Here is a 6000-nt window from a genome sequence, read left to right on the forward strand (position 1 = left end):
ATGAAATTTAAGAAAATCCTGTGCAGTCATGATCTTAATTTGTAACTTCGCATAAGAATGGTTCGATGTTATATATTCCCAGTACTTCTTTACAGGGTTGAAGCATGGACCCTGACAGAATCGCTTTTAATAACCTAGAAGCATTTGAGATGTGGGTCTACCGCCGTATTCTGAAGATCAGTTGGGTAGAAAGAGTCACAAACGAAAGGGTTTTGCAACGTTTGAATAAAAGTTGCGAAGTAGTGAACACTGTTAAAAGGCGCAAATTGGAATAATTTGGTCATATAATGCGTCACCCAGAAAAATATGACATACTTCACCTTGTCATGCAAGGTAAAATAATGGGAAAAAGAAGTGTGGGCCTTTGTACAACTTCTTGGCTTAAAAACCTACGCCAATGGTTTGAGAAAACTAGCACTGAACTACAGTAGAACCCCGCAAATCCTGTAAATAAGACAGTGATTGTTAATATGCTGGGCAACATGAGAGCCAACGATCGACAAGCGGTCTCGGCACCTTAAGAAAATGTTTCTATATGCTTGACTCATTGTTTTGAAAAAAAAATACAGTGGGTTTTGTAGCACTACTTTTAACCTTTCTTTTAGCTACAATTGGGGAAAATAAATGAAAAATAAACACAAATATATACGATTTACTATAAATAAAAATATCAGATACATCAATGTTTAATAAACATATAATATATAACTTTAAACAATAAAATTTCCCAAATCAACAACAAAGAATTTAAAAATTGTAAATCAGTATTCAAATGGCTTACTTACGAATGTTAAAATAGTTGTCAATAATAGAGGTATAAATATTTGTAATCTTAACTCAAAGATCGCGTCGGCTTCTTCACTCAAACCCTCAAAATTTCTTTATCTTGGAGAGCTTCTATACCCTGTTTTTAAACCAGGAGGAGTAAACTCAAAAGACAGATTCACACTCAATAATGTCAGAAAAATTACCCGATTCATCATCTTTTTTGGTTCATTACGACGGCCTTCGACGGTAATCCATAAATTATACTATATTATATTATGCTGTTTTTAAACCAGGAGGAGCAATTCAAATTCACCGCGCCGTAATGTTTGTTTGTAATTGGTCCAATCTGAGGCAAGTTTACTCCACTATTATGAAATTTTGACACTAATGACATTTATGAAATTTTGACACTGTTGGCATTTCATAGGTTAATTAAATTATAGGTTTGTTCCAACACAACGAGAAACCGTCCATGTGACGATCACCGTCCTGCGCAGTACCATGGAACGTATTATTTCATTCCCATGGAACGTTAATTATCTAGTAACGTGATCGTTACATGACGGTTCTTCGTTGTGTTTGAACAACACCCCATATCGGGGATTTTTTGTGTTTTTGCGTTATTCCATTAATTTTTAGATTTTTAGTCTGCTTTTACTGGGACCGTTCAAGTTCGGAAAAGCGACACCTGGTTAGCTCGACATAGCTCGGCAAAATTTTTCGTACTTTTAATTATATTGGCCAAATTGGTCCTGGTTACTGGACAGTGGCGGCTCGTGACCTCAGTATCCGGGTAGGCAACACATAATATGGTGTATAATAATATGTACCGGGTGTCCCAATAAGAATGGCTCTCGGCCATATCTCAGGAACCGTTTATAGTAGAGCTTTGAAATAAAAAATTTTATAACAAAAGTTGCCTCAGGAAAAGCCTGGAAATTATTTTCATAATTGTGGGTTCACCGCTAGAGGGCGTAATTGAATATCAAAAATAAAAACATCTAAATTTTACAAAATTTTCCTAATGAAGGGGCACTGGAAATCCGAGTATTGTATTCTTCATCAAATTCTGCGCATATTTGATTTAACAAGTTTAACTCTACCTTTGCAAATAAGAGGTGGGGGTGAGTGGGAACCTTGTTATGAAAAAATGGCTGTAAGTCCGGTTCTGCTAAATCAAATTTTGAAAACTGGGTCTTGTTGAAGACAGATCTTTTCCTTCAATGTAAGCGTGATAATTTTGAACCATTCTAATAAGTATTAAGCCAGCTGGGAGGCGTTATTTAATTATTTTCAGAAATCTAGTTTTCTTTGGAAAATATTAAATACAAGTATGCATTTTTAATCATGCTTTATAAAATTAGATTAAATTAGCAATAGAATAGCGAAAACCGCCTGTCGATACCTTTTTTCTATCTCAAGATATCTCGAGAAACGTGTAAATTTTATACATAACTGTTACTATCACCGGTAAACTAAGTTAATGAAAAGTAGTGTGCTGTGGAAAAAAAGAAAATAACATTTTCCAGATGTCAACGTATAAAAATATAATTAATTAAAACAATAATATAAAGAGAAACAATACTATTAAAATTAAATATAACACAGAACAAAAAGAACTACTTAGTGACGACCTAAATATTCAAATTGTTGCCCATCATACACTTCTCTAGAATACATTATCCAGAGAATACTAAACGCCATTCAAAGCATATCGAGAGCAGAAATTGAGACTGCTGTTCAATCTACTCTTGAAAGAGTAAATGTTTGCAACGAAAATGATGGGCAAAAATTTGAACGTTTATGTCATCACTAAATAGTTGTTTTTATTTCTTTGTAATAGGGCTTTTCAACGCTTCTCATTTGTTTCGAGCCTCTGTCATATGCCGTATAATCCGTGTATAATATTAATATACGAGATATGAACGAGGCTCAAAACAAATGAGAAGCGTTGAAAAGACCTAATATACGTTGACAGCTGGAAAATGTTTCTTTGTTGTTTCCATAGCACACTACTTTTAATGAATTTCGTTTACCGGTGACAGTAACAGTTATGTTTTTAAATGTACACGTTTTGTAAGATATCTCGAGATAGAAAAAAGGTATTAACATGCGGTTTTCGCTATTCTGTTGCTAATTTTTTCTAATTTTGTAATATAGTATTAAAAATGCATGTTTGTATTTAATATTTTCCAAGGAACACTAGATTTCTGAAAAAAATTAAATAACGCCTTCTAGCTGGCATATTACTCAGTAAGTTGGTTCGAAATCATAACTTTTACATTGACGAAAAAGATCTGTCTTCAACAAGACCAAGTTTGCAAAATTTGATTAAGCAGAACCGGACTCACAGCCAGTTTTTCATAACAAGGTTCCCACTCACCCCCACCTCTTATTTCCAAAGGTAGACCTAAACTTGTCAAATCAAATATGCGTAGAATTTTATGAAGAATACGACGATCGGATTTCCAGTGCCCCTTCATTAGGAAAATTTTGTAAAATTTAGATTTTTTAATTTTTGATATTCAATTACGGCCTCTAGCGGTGGTCCCACAATTATGAAAATAATTTCCAGGCTTTTCCTTAGGCAACTTTTGTTATAAAATTTTTTATTTCAAAGCTCTACTATAAACGGTTACTGAGATATGGCCGAGAGCCATTCTTATTGGGACACCCGGTACATACCTATATAGGTACAGGGTGTTTGGTAAAGAATGGGCCATAGCTTAACCTTACATTCCTGAGCTTAAAATTGGTCGATTTAAGCTAACTTACCTTAGTACCAAAGTTGATAATAACCGAAATACAGGGTGTCAAACTTAAACTTTCATTTTATTTATTCTTGAATATTTCCTGACATACATGGGATAACAACACGAAATTTGGTAGGTAGGTAAGCGGGGTTTTTTGGGATTAGAAATCTAAATTTGCCACCAAAAATGATCTATTACCCAGAGGGCGCTACATACGTCTTTCAGCGCTCATTTAATACGTTCAATTTTTGAAGTTATACTTCTTTACCGGCGATAGAGGGTAAATTTTTATATGGGAAAACCTAGCGACCGGGCGCATGCGCATTATAACTTTGTTCTGATTGGATGTTCAAATGACATGTCAAAAATTATTCAATATGGCGGCTGTGGCACAGCTGTAGTTAGATTATTTATGGTTGTTGCGTTTTAAAATTTGTGTGAAAAGAAACAACAAACAAAAGTTAGTTAATAGTTATACTGCCTTTTTAAATAGTTTTCATATACCTATATTTTTGGACTTTTGGACTATTTTGGACAAGGAAAACTCATTCTAATTTGGTAAGTACATAGTTTTTATTATAATCATATTGTAATTATACATTTGGATTAGGTTGAAATACATACATTTACTTTCTCAAGAATGCGGATTTTAGAGAGAAATCCCAAATTAGGTTCGATTTTTATTTTTAAATTATGATTTTTTGGCGTAGATTTATTTATCTAGTAGGTATGTAATGCTTTGATTTACATACTTCATTTGATTACCAACAAAAGTTCTACCAATCTTCATCTAATATATTGTTTTCTTACTGTTTTGTTATATTTTTATATTTTCTTCCACAAAATTTAAACTACATAATTTTCAAAACAATTGTCAAACAGTAAAACGTTCAGTTACCGTATTTTTCCACATGATAAAGAATGTGCGATTGGACGAGTGAGTCTACGCTTCGATTACGAGTCAAAGCGGCACGAAATTCAAGGGTTCAATTCCCGATGCAAGTTTTATTTTTTTATGCATATTATGATTGTAAGTATATTTGTTATATAATTTTTTTTTTCAGCAAATGCGTATTTAAAATTTTTGCCAACAATTATTATCGTCCAGAAATCATTTTTTCTTTGTGGCATTTTTCAATGTGTTTGTGTGCGTTTTATTCTTTTATTTTTTTAAATTTTTGGTATAGTCTTAAAAATCACATAATATGTAGTAGAAGTATAACTTCTTACGTGCGTACAAAGTACACACACATTCTTTTTTTTTTATCTCCCACGCCACGTAGTTTTTGAATCAACATTTTTATTCTCTTAATATTTTTACTTTAAAAAGGTATACTACATTCATCTCGCTAAGCTCAACTGTTTTCGAGATAAACGCATTTTAAATCTGCGATACAACATAATTTTTGCATATCATTGCAGTTAGACCCGAAAAATAAACTTGAAACCATAATAATTGTGCCAGTTCTCATATTTATGTCGCAAATTCCATTTGAAGAAATTTGAGATACATTTTTGTAAATTTTTATGATTTTAAGTTATTTTTCGGGTGTAACTGTAACTACAATGATATGCTGCAAAAAATTATGTTGCCTCGCAGATTTAAAATGCGTTTATCTCGAAAACGGTTGAGTTTAGCGAGATGAATGTAGTATACCTTTTTTAAGTAAAAATATTAAGGCTATGGGTACATAATTCGCAAATATTTTACGTGTATCCCTACTTTTTCTGTCTTTACACGGCAAATTACGTGTAGTAAAATTCACACTGGTGTGGATATGTAAACATTACTAGAATGTCATTCTACTTGAAAATGTCATAATTAATTTAAAGAGATGGCTTTTGAATGTTCTTGGATAACTGTTATTTTTATAATTGCAAATTATTAATTCAGTTAATAAATGTGATAATTTTTTCACTAACTATGTTTTCAGTGGTTGTAATAATTTATTTGTACAACAAAAACTAATAATCAATCGAGAAAAGAGGAAAAGTGTTAAAGTGATTTTTTAATAATATGTTGTTATTTTGGAACGCTTACAATTTTGAACATCTCTAACAACAAAATACTTGGATCACAGGATATATCTGATGTATTCTCTGCTTGGATCTTCCACAAATAATACACAATAAATAACTTTTTATTAAGTTCACGTCTTAAATCAATTATTTATCAAATACACTATATATCAATAATATTTAATCAATTTCTCAAAATATTCCCGATGCAATGTCAAATATTTAAAATTGTCACTGATTGTCAGTGTCTGACTGACAATATATGCTGACAATATTATATTCGGTTGAGTGCGTTGTAAGACAAAGACAGATTTGGAAAATATTACCACGGCATTGTGTTCATTTTTTTCAAATCCTGAAAAAACCAATAAATATTTTTGAAAAATTTAAACGCAGAATGAAAGACTAAATTATTACCGAGGGCCGAAAGTCCCTTAGAATAACTAAAAAGTTTATTTTG

The sequence above is a fragment of the Diabrotica virgifera genome, chromosome 6 (assembly GCF_917563875.1).
Source record: "Diabrotica virgifera virgifera chromosome 6, PGI_DIABVI_V3a".
NCBI classification, from domain to species: Eukaryota; Metazoa; Arthropoda; class Insecta; order Coleoptera; family Chrysomelidae; genus Diabrotica; species Diabrotica virgifera.